This window comes from Salvelinus alpinus, chromosome 20 (genome assembly GCF_045679555.1).
Source record: "Salvelinus alpinus chromosome 20, SLU_Salpinus.1, whole genome shotgun sequence".
Lineage (NCBI taxonomy): Eukaryota > Metazoa > Chordata > Actinopteri > Salmoniformes > Salmonidae > Salvelinus > Salvelinus alpinus.
The window spans coordinates 42,655,504-42,675,613 of NC_092105.1; the positions used below are offsets into that span (position 1 = coordinate 42,655,504).

At 42.3% G+C, this 20,110-nt stretch overlaps 1 pseudogene; it reads right to left on the minus strand.

Annotated features, from left to right (window-relative positions):
* LOC139547126 (glycerol-3-phosphate dehydrogenase, mitochondrial-like) overlaps nt 1-20,110 on the minus strand; it is a 41,806-nt pseudogene that overhangs the window by 19,459 nt on the left and 2,237 nt on the right.

The following is a 20,110-nucleotide window of genomic DNA, read 5'->3' on the forward strand; positions in this document are numbered from 1 at the left end:
CTTGCCTATTCAATTGCCTTGTATTTATGGATCTGTATGCACTTCATACGCCTTCCACTAGATGTCAACAGGCAGTAGAATGTTGAATGGGGTGTCTAGCTTGATGTGAGACCGAATGAGAGCTTTTGGAGTGACAGGTCCGCCCTATTGGCAGTATTCAACTGCGCACCAGGGAACCCCACATTGTCTTCTGAAATGCGTTAGGTATACACGACGAAATGCTCCGTCTCTGACTTTATTGGATGCATATGAGAAAAACATCATAAAGATGGATTTTCAACCGAGTTTGACCAGTTTATTCGACGTTTATTGTGACTTTTGGAATTTTTTGTTCCATGCGCCAAGAGATGATGGACACGTGTGCGCCACAATGCTAGCCAAAGTTGATAATTCGACAGAAGAAATGGACATTCTAAAACAAAACAACGATTTATTGTGGAACTAGGACTCCTTGCACTACATTCTGATGGAAGATCATCAAAGGTAAGAGAATATTTATGATGTTATTTCGTATTTTTGTGGTATATGTTGGCTCCAACAAGGCAGAGAATTGCTGGGCGCTGTCTCACAATATTGCATGCTGTACTTTGTACTAAAGTAATTTTTTAAAATCTAACACAGCGGTTGCATGAAGAACCATTGTATCTTTCATTTGCTGTACAACATGTATTTTTTAGTAAAGTTTATGATGAGTTTTTTGGTTAGATTACGAGACTGTCCAAAATTTCTCCGGACAATTTGGTGCATTATGGCGACGTATTCACAATGTAAAACCACAATTTGTAGCTATAAATATGCACATTTTTGAACAAAACATAAATGTATTGTATAACATGATGTTATAAGACTGTCATCTGAATCATATGAAGTTGTTCAAAGGTTAGTGATTCATTTTATCTCTATTTGTGGGTTTTGTGAAAGCTACCTTTGCGGTGGAAAAATGGCGTTGTGTTTTTGGATATTGTGGTGAGCTAACATAAATATATGTTGTATTTTCGCTGTAAAACACTTAACAAATCGGAAATATTGGCTGGATTCACAAGATGTTTATCTTTCATTTGCTGTACAACATGTATTTTTTATAAATGTTTTATGATGAGTATTTATGTATTTCACGTTGCTCTCTGTAATTATTCTGGCTGTTTTGGTGCTATTTGTGACGGTGGCTGCAATGTAAAACTACGATTTATACCTATAAATATGCACATTTTCGAACAAAACATAAATGTATTGTATAACATGATGTTATAAGACTGTCATCTGATGAAGTTGTTCAAAGGTTAGTGATTAATTTTATCTCTATTTGTGGGTTTTGTGAAAGCTACCTTTGCGGTGGAAACATGGCGTTGTGTGTGGCTATTGTGGTGAGCTAACATAAATATATATTGTGTTTTCGCTGTAAAACATTTTAAAAATCGGAAATGTTGGCTGGATTCACAAGATGTTTATATTTCATTTGCTGTATTGGACTTGTGATTTCATGAAATTATATTATATGAATATCCCTATTATATGAATATCCCATTTCCTCACCAATCTACACATAATACCCCATAATGACAAAGCGAAAACAGGTTTAGAATTTTTGCAAATGTATAAAAAAACAACAACTGAAATACCAATTTACATAAGTATTCAGACCCTTTGATATGGGGTAGGGTACCAAAAAATGTCTGCAACATTGAAGGTCCCCAAGAACACAGTGGCCTCCATCATTCATAAATTCAAGAAGTTTGGAACTACCAAGGCTCTTCCTAGAGCTGGCCGCCCCCTGTAAAACTGAGCAAACGGGGCAGAAGGGCCTTGGTCATGGAGATAAAGAACCTGATGGCCACTGACAGAGCCCCAGAGTTCCTCTGTGGAGATGGGAGAACTTTCCAGAAGGACATCCATCTCTGCAGCACTCCACCAATTAGGCCTTTATGGTAGGCCCATCCAACCTGAGAGAGCTTGAGAGGATCTGCAGAGAAGAATGGGAGAAACTCCCCAAATTCAGGTGTGCTAAGCTTGTAGCAGCATATCCAAGAATACTGAAGGCTGTAATCGCTGTCATGGTGTTATTACCACACTGTCTGCAATGGACTAGTTAGTGCTGCAATTCAAGTATAGGCCTGTATTATCTCACACAGAGTAAGTGATATGTATAGCATGATTAGCATTGAAACAGTTGAATGTCCAGACTAACCAGCCATGGTGACCAGTCCACTGTCACTGATGTGGACAATATGATTATGTAACTTATGATTCCTGCAGATGGACTGAGTGTCCTTGGAGTTGGGGTCTGTGACCAGCGGACAAATACCACTCCAGGCTGCCAAGACATCTCCTCTCCTCACTGCACAGGACAAAGAGACCAGATAGAGTGAGACCACACACACACAGACACACACACAGGCGTATGCACGCACCCACGCACATGCACAGACAAATATACACACACGCAGAAGGACATGCGTGACAAACACTAACACACCCACCATATGTTTTACTATCCTTGTGGGCACCTGAAATGAATTTCCCTTCTAAATCCTATTTTCCCTAACCCTAACCCTAATTCTAAACCTAACCCTTATTCTAACCCTAAACGTGGGAGAATTTCTGGTTTTACTATCCTTGGGGGGACTTTTGGGGATTTCTGGTACCCATGAGGATAGTAATACAAGCCCATGCACACACATTATGCTACACATGGCAGGAGAGACACAGCTATGAGAGGCATGGACATCTAGTGAAATCATTGCATGCTGCTACTGCAATCCAGAGGCCTCGCTCTCTCTATTCCACCACATCCCAGCCCCAACTAAAGCCTAAATAACACCTCACTCTCTACTGCTAGAAAAGAAATTAGTTCCAGCTCCTACCCCACAAAATCCACTCTCTCTTTATATCGTGGTGACATATAAAGAATTAAATATTAATATGCTGTTGTGTATCGATTGAAAAGAATTGCTGCCACCATAATGGGCTGGTTGATATTTCTGAATAAAACAATGACAAACTCGTTATCAAAGGGCATTTTTTTAAACATTTATGACAGCTGAGTAGCTCTGGGGCTGAAGGCCTCACATGGCCTAAAAGGGGAGCAGATGAATACAATGCACATTTGTAGCGCCGGTGCAAAGTGAGATCTATGCATGATAAACAACATCTCTGGCTGCATCCCAAATGGCATCTTATTTCCTATTTAGTGCACTACTTTCGACCAGGGCCCACAGAACTCTGGTCAAAAGTAGTGCACTATATAGGGAATATGGTGGTATTTGGGACGCACCTCTGACTCCATCTCTGGCTGTATTAACCATGGGGGCTGGTTGCGTTCAAGAGTTCACCGGCTCAGTCTGACTGACTTAAACTTTGTGGGTATACAGTAGGGCGTTTCAGTCCACACCCCAAAATCTTTCAACTCACACTGAAAACATATACATTTACCCTTCCTCAGAAAATACGGCCGTGAACAAAGGAAATATTCTTCCACTCCGAAATGTGGGTTGTTTGGGATGTGAAGGATACATTATGAAAAAGAGTGCAATTATTTTTTTTTTTATATGAGAGACAATATGAGTTGAACTGATGGGTCCTTTGTTGGGATGAGTCATTATCAGGGAATGGTGTGGAAACATTCCACCAGGCCAGAGAGTCCAGTCAGTCCGTACTGCAGTAGGAGAACAAAGCAGGCCCAGTGCTTCAGCTGCAGCAGCAGGCCAGTGGTGTGCTACTGTTACAGCACTGTTAGTTAGACCTGGTTTCAAATACTATTTGAAATCTTTATAATACTATAAGTGATTGCTTTAACCTGCTTGGAGAGCCAGATGGGTGGCGTTTGCAGCTTTGTGACTATTCTATTAGTTCTATTGTGACATGCAAGCTCAATCAAGCCCAGCTAAAGTATTTAAAATGTTTTCAAATAGTATTTGAACCCAGGTCTGGTTCCAGTAGGGATCTGGAGCTGTCTGCTGGGTGTCACTCAGAGGTTGGTGTGACTGTGAGAAGCCATGGAGACCACTTCCTAACGGGAAGGACTGGAGGAAGGACTGAGGAGACACTGCCTGTCCACTCCAGGCCACTGTGTCTCCACCGAGGTGACACTACCGCGCAATGTGACAAATCCCCCCTGGAACGATCCACCACTCCTCTCCTCCTTTTCTCTGCTGCTCGGATGACTGGAGACTCCACGTCTGGAGCCGCAGCACGTCCACAGGCAAGGACGGACAGATGAGACGGAGGAGAGGAGTCGGCTGCCTCATGGCCTCCCGCTCCATCACTTCACACTTGCTTTTTGTCTTTCTAGGGCTGCAGGGCCTTCTGCTCCGACTGTGACCACAGGACTTGGGGAGACAGGGTCTCGCCCAGACATACGCCACATGTCAGCCCGGCCGGCCGTCCAGAGCTCAGAGCACGCTGGCTGCAGCCTGGAGCCTCCTGGGACGCTGGTCTGAGACCTGAGCCACCATGACACATAGTCCTCCTCCATACGCTCCATACAGACAGAGCTACTGTACTGTACAGGTGCCACCTCTCCACTGTCTCGAGGTCTCGCTAGACGTAAAGGAAAGCTGGGCAGCTAATGAGTAGGAAATGTGAAAAAGCTTTTTGGGCTAATCTTATGCCGGATATAGCAAATGATGACAGATTAAAAATAATGGAGAACGCAATGTTTTGGGATTACCGTGCCATTAGATTGGCTGGCCAAGAGAGGATGTGGAGGCAGACTAGAATCAAGATAATCAATCAAATAATCTCAACAACCCCTTGTCCACTGAAAACAATTAGACCACTTCTCCAAAATCGATAGCACCGCATTCTGTTTAGATACCCACCAGTCCTTCATTTAATATAGTCTCCCTGGGATTTGATAAACCAGTTAGTCGCCAAAGCCATCGAGGCCCCAAATAAAAATCGCAAATCGAAAACAATATAATTTAATGCGATATTGGTTATTTTTCACTTATTCATTAACAAACCTCCCATGTGGAGGTACAGTATAGGGGAGTATAAAACAGATAATCTATTTTGTTCCTAAGTGTTTAGGGAAACAACAGGGCAGCAAGGCATTATACTGTAGCTGAAGGAAACAAAATAACCATGTAAGAAATCAAATAGGGCTTCATAAAGTTCCTATAAGATATCCTCAAAGTGGTGTTGGTTGATGTCTCCTGTTTCTCGACTGCAGGTACCATGCATAATTAAAGCAGGAATTTGTATCTGTCTGCACTCTGTGCCCTCCTGATGAATTAATATCTGGTGGAAGTCCTACACTGTGCTACACTGCCATCACATTAGCCCATTTGTATCAGTCAGCTGCTTGCTCCATCAGCTATTTGTAAAACTAGAGAGGGAAAAAAAATACTGTGAGATTGTCGGACGTGTATTTATTATCATAAATGTCTTATGAATTAGGTATGATTCTAATGTCAGGGCTATAATGCCGTAAGTGTAAATGCAAAGCACACTGGTGATTCATGGCTTGTGAAGGAAACATGTTTTGACATTGCCAAGCTATAGCTTTAGCGTCATGGCATTCCCTTCCATAATGCCATACGAGATTCACTTGATGATGTATAGAATATGATCGTTTCACTCATATCAATTTTTTTTAAATGATCCAGACATTTGATATCACTGGAGATATAGGCTAATGAAGTTATTTAAGTGATAATGCCCTAGAAGCCGGTGTTTGGAGGATATTGGCACGGGTGTCGTTAGGCCCGAGACGAAGTCGAGGTCCGGCAAACTGCGCCAATATATCCTCCAAACACCGGCTTCAAGGGCATTATCACTTTTATACAAAGGGTTACCAAAATACATATACATATTTTCATTTTTTTTATTTTTTTTATGAATTTATTCATACTATTTCATCCTTTCACAAGATATAGTCATGACACAAATCTAGGGATGCTACCCAAGCCGGCTGGTCGTTCGTTCTATTGGTTCGGTTCCCAGAGACGCGATCCAGTCATTCAGTCTTTTTGTTCTGTATTTATGGACATGACCCAATCGTTCGTTCTAAATGTTCCATTGCCATACTGGCTGACAACGCTCTTATCCCTTGCTTGCTAGCTAGCCAACTACGGTTAACTTACAGTCATGTCAAACAGTGCAGAGAGAATAATAACAAAGTAGCTGCATTTGCTTTTGTTTAAGCTGTTTTCTAGTGACATTTATTTGGATACATCCATAACAATGAGCTAATGAGGCACGATTTCAACTGGCATAGAAAATGTGCAAACAACACTGCTAACACAATCAATTCAAACTGAAGCTGGACAGTCTGCAAACTAGCTGCACTTCATCTCGTTTGAACTTTTTCAAGTTACATTTCTTCCTTTGACATAAAATTTGATTTGTATATATCCATACAAATTATGCCAGCTGATTCATGATTTCGACTAGTTGAGAAATGCTGCCTGTCTGTCTGTCTCGTCCCAACACGTTCATTACTATGGGACAGCTGGAGATGGAATTTGAATATTGAAACAATATTGCAAATGTCGGAGAGACAGACAGCAAGGTTTATTCAAATCTCCGCTGTTGAAAACTAAATCTTAGTCTAAAAGAAATGTGAGATAATATCTAGATGCTTTTTATAGTGAAGATCAAGTTTATAAATTGCCTGGCTGGGCTGATGAGACAGTGGATTGCACAGTCAGATGTGGAATAGACACCGGCTGGCATGCGATTATAACTAAGCAGCATTCAGGATTAGACCCACCCATTGTATAATATATAGATAACCAACCCATGTGGCATTATTAAACATTTGTAAAAAATTATGTTATAAATATGATCTTAATAATTGTATCGGTAGAGATGTTATATTTTTACACTGTGAATCCCTCTGAAAAACCATAAGCAGGTGCGTGTAGGGTTGCAGAATCCTAGGTTTTCCAGAAGTCTGGAAGATTCCTGGAATCAGGAAGAAATAAGCAGGACATCTAGAATCCTTCAACCAGGATATCTTTTGGGGGGAAAGTTACTGTAATTTTTCAATCCTAGGCCTATGTCATAGTCACCTTCGACATCGGGGCTGAGGTAGTGTCTGTGGTTCCGCCGATGGTTATCTTCTCCCAGGGCAGGAAGAAGATGACGCGTCCATCGCTGGTGGCTGGGTCCAGGAGACCCATGTTGTCTGGACTGAAGGTAGGGGGCAGGGGTGTGGTGGAGGGGGGAGTGGTGGAGGTAGAGGGGAGGAAGCAAACAAGAAGACTGCATTAACCTTTGGTCTGCTGGGGGGCGTGAGAGGGCCAACTGGGGGACACCCCATAATCAGGCTCCTGTCAACTCTCTTTCCAGGAGATTAATTCTGCTGGTTTCAATTCCAGCTACGCCGCTGCTCTCGTATAGTTCCAGCCACACCATAGCCCACATATTGTCCTGTTTAAAATACACGCACATGGTACTGACTCAATTTAATACAGGAAATAGTGGAGGGGTAGAGGTGGCAGGAAGGGGGGGTTAGCTTTGTTCCCCAGTGAACACAAATAACATGCATCATCAAGAAAACCAGCTGAGTAGGGAGGAATCCAATCAGGAAGTCAATTTGCAACAGCATCACAGGAAAGTCTGGTTGAGTAGGCCAAAAGCTCTCTTCAAAAATCGGAATTAATCTGGAGATAAACGGCATACAATGCCATCTGTTTGCTTGATTTCACTCTTCAAAAATGGGCTCGTCGACCTAACAGGAAGTGTGAAGATACACAAAAGGACCTGATGCTCCTGAACAGAGCCCCTCAGCAGTAAGTACCTGTTCTGAACCATCCATGCAAGAGCTTCTTTAATCTTAAAGAGTACCTATGTTTTGTCCTGGCTGTCCCTGTCTCCGTGGCTCAGCCGAAGGTGCTAATGAATTGATCAGGCAGGCGCTAATGATACAGTGACGCAGGGGGGGGATGTGACAGAGACGGAAGGGGGCGTCGTTTGTTACCTGTAATTGCCCGGGATGACGATGTGCACCCCAGCACTGGGCTGATAGATGTTGGGGTTCTTCTGATCATCCATTTTCCGCAGTGCGTCGGTAAAAGGTCCCGTGGCATTGATAACACATTTGGCTCTGACATCAAATTCCTGCCCTATGAAAGAAAACAGCATCAATCATCAGGAGCCATTCATCTGTACCCAGTGACAACCGGGATTATTAATTTATCAGCCGACACCCCTTCCGTAATAGAGTGGCTCGCGTGTGTCCATGGGAGACTTCAGAGGATTGTAATTAATAGGAAACAGACACACCTAATTTCCCTCTCGCCTCTTTGTGTCAAAGTGCAGCCCAAGAGGCAGTGTGTGAGGGAGTGCTTTTAATGTGCACAGGGAAATGTATGTGTCCCAAATGGCATCCTTTCCACTATTAAGCTAAGTACTTTTGGTCAGAAGTAGTGCACTATATATGGCTAAGGCTACCATTTGGGATGCATGTCAATGTTTGTTAATATGCTGCCTGGTGTTGACGAGCCTTTATAATGGGGCACATATCAAAGGTAGCGTGATGAAACTAAATGATCTGTTTTGACAATGACTTGAATGATGGACCATCCTCCTAATTTGACTTGTGTCAAAATGAAGGCGGAGAAATTTTCCTCTGACATAAAAATGACATTTTGTTGGAATTTAAAGCAAAATACTGATTCAATGTGTTCCCAGTAGCACTTTCCTTGTGAGGTCTCTCTCTCATAAACGAAAGTGAGATGTTTCTTCTTCTTCAGAATAAAAAGAAAGAAAAGCACCACTTCCATCTTTCAAAACATGAGGGGGCAGTCATGTATTGAGATCCTCAAATCTTGGTTACTCATGAAACCCATCTGTTCCCCTTACAGCTTTATTCCTCTAAAGCCATTCCTATGCATGACATTTAAAAGGTAAGTAAGGCCATTTGGAGAACGCTCATTCCGTATTACATTGCTAGCAGATCTGAAAGAGCCCTTTACACCATAAAACCCTTATAAAATATTAAAGCCCCACATTAGATGTGCTATGACTATGTGCAAAATAGCCCTGATTAACAGGGCTCCCTAACAGGCAGGCTCTGAGCGTTAGCGCCTCGTGGTGAGTGCTAGGGAGCAGGGAGGAAGAAGCAGCGGCTTTGTAGCTGTGGTTTTACCTGCGATCACGTCCCTGCAACGCACTCCACAGACCCTCTCCGTGCCCATCTGAGGATCTGCCCTCTTCAGTAGGTGCACCACTTCAGTGTAATTGGCTATGGCAGTCCTATACCTGGCAGCAGTGAGGGAGGGCGATGGCGAGATTCATTCGAGCGTCGTTGTGTTGTCCTGCAGCGGGGGGACAGGACCAGGGGAGAGGATGTGAGTCACCCCCAGCCTGTGACTGGTGGTATGGAAGTGTGTCGGAACCGATATGTCACATCTGTCCCTGTCACTTTGTATCAGTGGGATGGCTGCTCTGGCCACACAAGGAGGACACTTAAAGCCACAGTGGGCCTTTGGCCTGTGTGTGCAGTGGGGTACGCGGGCCCTGACTTCCCCAACCCCCGTTCCCCTGCACTGGGCTAGGGGGCTCCACAAGAAGAGCAGCGGGCTGGGCTCAGCGAGCTGGGCTCAAAGTGTTAAACCCACCAAGTTGAGAGCTAGGAGTTTACTAACCTGTTCTTTGATAGCCCATGCCTATTTTTTATACACACACACTGCATGAGACCGCAAGTGTGCCGTCACTGCCTCCAAGCATGACACTCATTTTGTTACAGGAAACATAATCCCTATAATGTGTGAGCTTCATACACGTTGTTCCCGATTTAATAGGCAGCTCAGTTAGGAAACGCAGGAGACTAGGTCAAGTGAGGATAGACTCAACTTAAAATCAATCACTAATACTGCTCCCTTTCAAAATGGGTGAAAAACAGGGGCGGGGGGGTGATAATGGTAGTGATAATTGAAAAATAATCATTCGCAATGTCCCTGGTAGCCATGCTGTCCAATACATCAGCATCAGGAGCAGGATTCTGACAGGGACGGATCTATTTGTAAAGCAGAAGATCCCTCCTCAGAATCCTTTTAATGAAGAGAGGAATCTGGTATGAAGATGTATGGATGAATCCCTCTCTGGCTTGAGAATATACCCAAGATCTATATTCAAGAGTCAGCAAGTCATACATTCTGTCATTTAAATGAAAGAGTCTAAAAGGTGACAAATGAACAAAGCCCGGTTTCATTAGGAAGGGTTTCTTATGTACATCTTTGAAGATTTATCGCTGGGAAATCTTTTGGTTTAAAGTAGAGAAGAGAATAGAGATGATCAATCACTTTTAATGTTGGTGTCTTGGACGGCTTTCTCTCTGTTTGTTATTACCAGGTCGGGGTTCAAGTCCTCATTGCTGGCCTTGAGGAGGAGAGAAGGTTGCTACTTTGCAGGAATGAGCAGGTTCTTTTGTGCCCTGATTTATTTGCGGTTTGAACGACCAGAGGCTAGGTAACTGGTAGGCTCTGCTGGTTAATGCTACCGCATGCTCCGAGCCATTCCACCACTAAGAAAAATAAATAAACAGGAAACAAAAAAGTAAAACACAAGAAAACATCAGATTTAAAGGCCACATTTTAGAATGAATTACATACAAGAGTATGCACCCAGCCATGATGTATTAGACAGACCATAGTATTCCCTTCCAAATCTCTGTGGGCTGAATATGACCATTAGAGTGTATGGTTGGCCAACGTGCACTGTGCTGTGGGTGTACACAGCAAATCAGATACTTAGGGGCTAGAGTCAGTGTGTCTAATCCTGGATGATTGTTGAGCCCCCTGCTGACCTCTAACCTCATGATTCACAGTTCTCCACTATGTGCCTGTCTCTGCTGCCTGTCACACGATGGCAGCGCCCAGGTTAGAGCTACACCCATCACAATGTTCAAATAATCTGATTACAGACCACATTCATCACAATGTTCACTGTGATTTCATTCCAGTTGAAATCAGCTGGTGTAACAAGGGATTATTACCATGGCATACTAATAACAATGGGATTATAATCTGATAATCATAACGATGCGAATAATGATAATATGTCATACAAATAATCTGAGAATGAAAGCACAAGCCATCAATAGTGAGCATAGGGCGCCGAGCGTCATGTCTCCCAGTTGAGTGGAGGCCCAGCCCCCTCCCTTAAAGCCCCTACCTCCTCCTCCGCTGTAATCCGCGCCTCCTGGAGGTAGAACAATCATTGGAGTGAGAGGAACTCTATGGCTGGACAAAATGCTGCAAAATGACAGGGACAATAATGACAATGAATTTCATGTCTCCCAGTCATGAGAGAGAGAGATGCTTGGCTGGGCTGACTTGCCCAATTAAATTGTTGCAGGTACAGCGGGGGACACAGTTATTATCCCAGACGCTTCTGTGAATTACTCCTCTGGCTAAAGGAGAGGAGGGCAATGAAGGGAGGAGAGATAAATACACACAAAGAGACTGTATTTCCTCAAAAAATGTGTAATAATGTAAAAAAAAATTGTAATAATTGTTATATATCACCTTATCACAGCTAAACTGTAATTTTGCGTAGGATATAATACTATTCACTGCCATCAAATTTGAAATAGATCCATTTCAGCTTGAATATTTGGATCTGTAGCTCAGCATGTGTGTATGTGTTGTACCACAATATATTTAGTCATTTCTGACTAAATCGTATACATTTGTCACGACTCCATATATCTAAGGCATGTCTACATGTTGAAACTATGTGAATATGATGGCTTGAGGAATCCTGAGGAGATGAACTGAAGCAATCAAAGACCAAACCCCAAAAAGGAAGGTCAGCTTTGAAAATGTAATTCCCATAATAGTCCCCAATTGAATAATGGTATTTTTTTTTTAAATGACAGCTTGAGGGAAAAAGTGTATAGGCTAACACATACAAAACAACATAATATTTCAATCCAAGTCTTTGTGGCTTTTAATTTTCTGTCTTCTCCCAAAACAATCTGATATTTAGAAAACGTATTGTTTTTTTAATATATAAAATCATATTAGCTATTTTTCCATTGAAAAAACAAATATAAATAGCTTGAGCACAATGCCCCCTCTCCCACTTACTTCTGCTAAATGCGTAAGGTTGACAGATCACTGCTCAGATCGCAGACACATTCCCTTAGAAATATGTTGCCTTTTTGCAGTACATGGGAATCCACATATCCTCAAATGTTAAATGAAGTCTGACAGATAGCCTGGAGAAACCAAGTTGGGAGTTTGAGGCTACGGAGGAGACCTTGAGTAAACAGGACATGCTATGTACACCCTGGCTAACAATCAACATATGCTTTGTTTTTCTGATGCCAACACGAGGCACGTTTAGCCTGGAGAAAGATTGGTCCTGGGACTGGTTGGAACTAACAAGGGAATGCCTACTGGCTATTTTCTGCTTTAAGCCATGTTATTTCTCATTTGTTTACGCTCACATAGCCAGGCCAGCAATTACATTGCTGTGCATGAAAAGGGTTATTTCTACGAGGGAACCTAAAAGGCCAAAGATTAAGGAGGGAAGATAATAATAAAGATAAAATAATATATAATATGTTCTATATGGGACTATAACATATATGTTAGCGTGACAGAGATATAATTTACAAAACCGGATTCTTTGGGAAAAAAAGGGATCTTAAAAGGTGCAGGGCCTTTTTTGCACATAGGACTGATTGGACCACTGAGATGAAATGGTTTGCAGCTTACCGTCAGAGTAGACAATGGCTCCCAGCAGTTTGTCTCTCTTCAACACAGGAAAGAGCTCCAGAGTCCTTGGTCTTGTTGAGGATGTAGCTGCTCTTCAAGCACTGGGCTCCAGCCACCAGGTCGTACATCTTGATCTCTGCCCAGTGGTAGGGAAGCTGCCACCACCTTTCACATACAGTGGAAAAGGTACAATTAAAGGGGAAATAAACAATTTTAACCTCTTATTCACTATCTCCAGCACCATACACTCTTCGAAAAAGGGGTTCCAAAAGGGTTCTCCGGCTGTCTCCATAGGAGAACCCTTTTTGTTCCAGGTAGAACCCTTTTGGGTTCCATGTAGAACCCTCTGTGGAAAGGGTTCTACACTGAACCCAAAAGGGTTCTACCTGGAACCAAAAGGGTTCTTAAAATTCTACACATTTCTCATGGGGCAAAGAGAACTGCAGTTGTATAGGTTATCTAATGTTATCATACACATTTTGCCATGAGACAGAGAACATTTTGCTGTTTTACAGCAAATTTCCTGTAATTATACACATTTTGCCATGAGTCTGAGAGAACATTAAGCATTTTGAAAGCTAATTGAAGCTTAAATATGGATGTGCTGACTGATAAAGGCACTGGATTATTGCTAAATGAACAAATTAAGTAGGCAGTGGCATGGTGCATATAGCCATAGAAACACAGTGACATGCCTCACTGTGGTCATATTCATGGATTTTTGGGGGTGTGGCTTTCAGTTAGTTATTTTTGGCCACCCATCCCATGAGAGTGAATGTCATTACAGTTCATCTGAATGTCAATCCAGTGCACTGCTTGCTATGAATTCTATCTCATGGTGTTTTGCATGTTTTTGCTCAATCTGATTGGGTGCCTACCCGGCTGGTACTACATACAGTGGGGCAAAAAAGTATTTAGTCAGCCACCAATTGTGCAAGTTCTCCCACTTAAAAAGATGAGAGAGGCCTGTAATTTTCATCATAGGTACACTTCAACTATGACAGACAAAATGAGGAAAGAAACTCCAGAAAATCACATTGTAGGATTTTTAATGAATTTATTTGCAAATTATGGTGGAAAATAAGTATTTGGTCAATAACAAAAGTTTCTCAATACTTTGTTATATACCCTTTGTTGGCAATGACAGAGGTCAAACATTTCTGTAAGTCTTCACAAGGTTTTCACACACTGTTGCTGGTATTTTGGCCCATTCCTCCATGCAGATCTCCTCTAGAGCAGTGATGTTTTGGGGCTGTTGCTGGGCAACACGGACTTTCAACTCCCTCCAAAGATTTTCTATGGGGTTGAGATCTGGAGACTGGCTAGGCCACTCCAGGACCTTGAAATGCTTCTTACGAAGCCACTCCTTCGTTGCCCAGACGGTGTGTTTGGGATCATTGTCATGCTGAAAGACCCAGCCACGTTTCATCTTCAATGCCCTTGCTGATGGAAGGAGGTTTTCACTCAAAATCTCACGATACATGGCCCCATTCATTCTTTCCTTTACACGGATCAGTCGTCCTGGTCCCTTTGCAGAAAAACAGCCCCAAAGCATGATGTTTCCACCCCCATGCTTCACAGTAGGTATGGTGTTCTTTGGATGCAACTCAGCATTCTTTGTCCTCCAAACACGACGAGTTGAGTTTTTACCAAAAAGTTCTATTTTGGTTTCATCTGACCATATGACATTCTCCCAATCTTCTTCTGGATCGTCCAAATGCTCTCTAGCAAACTTCAGACGGGCCTGGACATGTACTGGCTTAAGCAGGGGGCCACGTCTGGCACTGCAGGATTTGAGTCCCTGGCGGCGTAGTGTGTTACTGATGGTAGGCTTTGTTACTTTGGTCCCAGCTCTCTGCAGGTCATTCACTAGGTCCCCCCGTGTGGTTCTGGGATTTTTGCTCACCGTTCTTGTGATCATTTTGACCCCACGGGGTGAGATCTTGCGTGGAGCCCCAGATCGAGGGAGATTATCAGTGGTCTTGTATGTCTTCCATTTCCTAATAATTGCTCCCACAGTTGATTTCTTCAAACCAAGCTGCTTACCTATTGCAGATTCAGTCTTCCCAGCCTGGTGCAGGTCTACAATTTTGTTTCTGGTGTGCTTTGACAGCTCTTTGGTCTTGGCCATAGTGGAGTTTGGAGTGTGACTGTTTGAGGTTGTGGACAGGTGTCTTTTATACTGATAACAAGTTCAAACAGGTGCCATTAATACAGGTAACGAGTGGAGGACAGAGGAGCCTCTTAAAGAAGAAGTTACAGGTCTGTGAGAGCCAGAAATCTTGCTTGTTTGTAGGTGACCAAATACTTATTTTCCACCATAATTTACAAATAAATTCATTAAAAATCCTACAATGTGATTTTCTGGATTTTTTTCCTCATTTTGTCTGTCATAGTTGAAGTGTACCTATGATGAAAATTACAGGCCTCTCTCATCTTTTTAAGTGGGAGAACTTGCACAATTGGTGGCTGACTAAATACTTTTTTGCCCCACTGTATGTGAAACAGGCGCATTTCTACTGTCTGTAATCAAAAAGATCATTAGAAAAGGTCATAAGAAAGTGCCTCTTGATGATGTCATCAAATCCAGACGATTTACTATGAATCAATTAGGTATCATTCTGTACATGTAAAATAAACAACGAATAATACATTATGAGCTTTATGGATTACAATGGAATTAGGAAGGTAGGTTGGTGTAAAATGTGCACTCCTGTGTGTGATGGATATAGGATCTGTGTTGGCATGATGACTTACGCAATGCATGGCAGAGCACTGGAAGCCAATCCAGATTTCCCACACCCTTCAGTAATGAGGCACACCTGTACACTCCTTTAAATACCAGAGACGGATCTTAAATGTCATGTGCAATTAACGCTCATGATACCAGGCAGCACCAATCAAATCAAGCCCCTAAGTTCACACAAGGCTCAGCGAGCCGGGGTGAGATGGTAAGATGGTGATCAGGAACGGTGGACCATCAGCCATTTTACCCTCACCCACGATGGACCTCTCTTGAAGTTTATTGTCATTCAGCTGAACTTATCTCCATCTTCAAAACTCCATGTCTTTACCGAGGGAAAGGTTTACTGCTTCATGTGTTATTTTCGGTGGTGTACGTACTGAGAAACTGTCTAAGATGCTGAGATGGGAGGTTGTCCTTACGATATCCAGAAGGTTGGAACGCTATTGTAGTGCTTCCTTCACCATCATATACTGGAGGAGAAAAGAAAATACAAAATATTTCCAGGGAGTAAAATCATAGTACAAGCTCAATCATATCCACATAGCCCTTTCTGAAGACTGGTTAAAAAATGTTTCTCCCAATCCTAATACAATAGTACTGAGGTAACCTTAGAAAAAATACTGAAATACACTGACTCCTATCAGAGTAGCTTATATAACCATGAAGTGTGAATCAATAACCATTTAATACATTTATGCTAGTGGAGTCCTGTGAAATAGCGTAAGGTCAATGTATTTCTTGAGAACAACAGATATATATATATATATACCCATTTATATATATATATATGTATATATATATATACATATATCTTGTTAGGTCAGGGATTTAAATAGTATAATGGTGATTAATTGTTTATTAGTAGAAACATGTAAAAGTTATTGTAGTCATGGATGACCAAAGTTGCCAGCCCAAAACAAATACAGAATGGCGTTGCCTTCATTTTTTGCTTTCCGTTTCCTCCCTGGCATGTAGAGTAGGTGAGAAGCCTGTACTCTGCTGCACTGCTGCTGACTGTGCAGTTACGTTTCCTGCAATCACACTAATTGGCCCCTTCTCCAGCTCACCTCCAAGACCTCAGCATGTTCATACAGATAGGAAAATAAGACTTCCAAAGAAAACACAGGCCTAAAATAATGAGATTCTTCAAGTGCTCTGAAATGTAACAGAAAACTGTGACATTTGAGTTTGAACCTGGGTGTCTCTTCTTAACAATACATCGACAAAAGAACACCTAAATGCTTTATTCCTCCCATTACTCTGATATAATTTTCCTGTATTAGCCTAATTCCCGTCTTGATAATGACAGGGGGCACTAGTTACTCCTTCCTCTCTTTCCAAGTTGTAGGAATTCTTTGAAATAACTTTAAGAAATCACAGGCAGTAACTCAAAGCGAGCATGTCAAGACTTCTTCTGAATGAAAAATGATCACGGAGGGTAAATAAAGCAATATGACCAGACGGACCAGGAATTCACCGGATAAGTGTCAGCTGCAGAGAAAAAATGAAGCATTTACCTGTTCGTAATCTAATTTCATGATGGCTTTCTGTAGATATCGGACTCCTCCGTGAATGAGCTTGGTGCTCCGGCTGCTGGTCCCAGATGAGAAATCATCTCGCTCCACCAGGGCAGTTTTAAAATCTGACAGAGGGAAGGGAACCAAGGCAACAGATCAACAGCAAGCTGATATGTGGCTACTTATTGTCCCAAATGTTTAGAATACATCACATATTATTTTCATATGAATGTCCTTCTGCTGTAATAATGCATGATTGGAGACATTTTGTGCAGGCATACGTATTCCATTGGGTAAAAACGGCAAGCATTTTCATAATTCTTCACTGTGTGAACCACAAAAACGAGTGAAAATGTTTTGATAATAATTCAAGGACCCAACAAGTAAAGAAGAAAAAGATTAAAAAAAGAATATATGCACTTTACTTTGTCATGTTTTTGTCAATATATTGTTATCTAAAATGTAAGTAGGTCTATATCGCAGGAGAAATTGTCTGGCTTCCATAAAATGATTTAACATTGAAACTGCTCGTCACTCCCACCATTAGAGGCTTGTGTTCTGTCCCTGACGGATAAACACTGTAAATCCCAATTTTGAAAAGAAGAAAGGGAAAGTAAAAGTGGATTAGGAAAGGGGGATGAGGCGGGGGTTTCCAAACCCCCCCCCTATTTCACCATTAGACAGTCAAAATGGATAAAGGAGAAAAACAGCTTAAAGAAACCTCTAACCAGCAGCATAGATAATTGATTTAGGATCTAATGGTAACTGCAAGAGGAACCCTCATCAGGGGGAACAAAAGAGACATCTTTACATTTTTTGGTGATTGGACTTTGCCCCCTGGTCTTTTCCAGGGAAAAGTCCTCCAAGTCCTATTAGCTATTCTGCAGTTCCATCCTCTGGAGCTGGCCTCTGAAGCGCCTTACAGTCTGAGCCCCGGGGAGACGGCTTGGAGGCAGCTTCAGCACAATGACTAGGAGGTTATGCAACATCAGGATGGAGAATATCCCCCCACCCGATGCTGTGAGGGGGGACTGGAACAAAAGTGTGCCGCCACTCAAAATCCCTGCAAAATGCGGTTACAAACTGCAGCTGTTGTGCTAGCTGAATAAATCGGATTCATCAGAATTAAGAGGGAGACAATTTGAGGCTAATCAAAATAGTTTTCCCTTAATAGTGTGTGATATCCACAATTAAGTGTTCATAGTTTATGTACTAGTAGAGAAATCAGACTATTTCACTATCAAATCACGAGCCCAGAATATTGGCTGTTGATGATACCCTAAAAGATGATGTATACAGTGCATTTGGAAAGTATTCAGACCTCTTGACTTTTTTTACATTTTGTTACATTACAGCCTTATTCTAAAATGTATTAAATCGTTTTCCCCCCTCATCACACAATACCACATAACGACAAAGCAAAAACAAGTTTATATACATATATTTTTTTGCAAATGTATATAAAAAAATATATATATATTGTGTTTACATAAGTATTCTGACCCTTTACTCAGCAGTTTGTTGAAGCACGTTTGGCAGCGATTACAGTCTCGAGTCTTCTTGCATATGACGTTACAAGCTTGGCACATCTGTTTCTCCCATTCTTCTCTGCAGATCCTCTCAAGCTCTGTCAGGTTGGATAGGGAGCATCGCTTCACAGCTATTTCCAGAGATGTTCGATCAGGTTCAAGTCTGGGCTCTGGCTTGACCACTCAAGGACAGTCAGAGAGTTGTCCCGAAGCCACTCTTGCATTGTCTTGGCTGTGTGCGTAGGGTCGTTGTTCTGTTGGAAAGGGATACTTCACCCCAGTCTGAGGTCCTGAGAACTCTGGAGCAGGTTTTCATCAAGGATCTCTCTGTACTTTGCTCTGTTCCTCTTTACCTCGGTCCTGACTAGTTTCCCAGTCCCTGCTGCCAAAAAATATCCCCACAGCACGATGCAGCCACCATCTAGCTTCACCGTAGGGATGATGCCAGATGTGACACTTGGCATTGAGGCCAAAGAGTTCAATCTAGGTTTCATCAGACCAGAGAATCTAGTTTCTCGTGGTCTGAGAGTCCTTTAGGTGCCTTTTGGCAAACTCCAAGCGGGCTGTCATGTGCATTGCTGAGGAGTGGCTTCCGTCTCGTAGAGATGGTTGTCCTTCTGGAAGGTTCTCCCATCTCCACAGAGGAACTCTGGAGCTCTATTCCCAGATCTGTGCCTCGACACAATCCTGTCTCGGAGATCTACGGACAATCCCTTTGAACTCATGGCTTGGTTTTTGCTCTGACATGCACTGTTAACAGTGGGACCTTATATAGACAGGTGTGTGCCTTTCCAAATCATGTCCAATCAATTGAATTTACCACAGGTGGACTCCAATCAAGTTGTAGAAACATCTCAAGGATGATCAATGGAAACAGGATGCACCTGAGCTCAATTTCGAGTCTCATAGCAAAGGGTCTGAATACTTATGTAAATAAGGTATTTCTGTTTCTTGTTTTTTATATATTTGCAAACATTTCTAAAAACCTGTTTTCACTTTGTCATTATGGGGTATTGTGTTTAGATTGATGAGGAAATGTGTTTATTTAATTCATTTTAGAATAAGGCTGTAACGTAACAAAATGTGGAACAAGTCAAGGGGTCTGAATAATTTCCGAATGCACTGTACATAGTATAGTATAGCCTATAGAATAGTAGCCTTCCTAATACTGAGGTTGCACCACACCCTTTTGCCCTCAGAACAGCCTCAATTCGTCGGGCATGGACTCTACAAGGTGTCAAAAGCGTTCCACAGGGTTGCTGTCCCATGTTGACTCCAATGCTTCCCACAGTTGTGTTAAGTTGGCTGGTAGTGGATCTCTACTCCAAATAGCTCGTTCCATCTCATCCCACAGCTGCTCAATTGGATTGAGATCTAGTGACGGGGCAGGCCACTGTAGCTAGCTAAATTCACTGTCATGTTCGTGGAACCATTCCTGGACAATCCTAGCCTTGTGGCAGGGGGCATTATCCGGCTGAAAAAATCTATTTGTGGATGGATACACTGCTGCGATGAAGGGATGCTCCTGATCGTCAATGACGTTCAGATATTCAAATGTTGCCTCACTTTTAACAAGCGGCCTAATGTGTGCCATTAAAACACACCCCACACAATCACACCACCACCAGCCTGCAATGTTGACACATG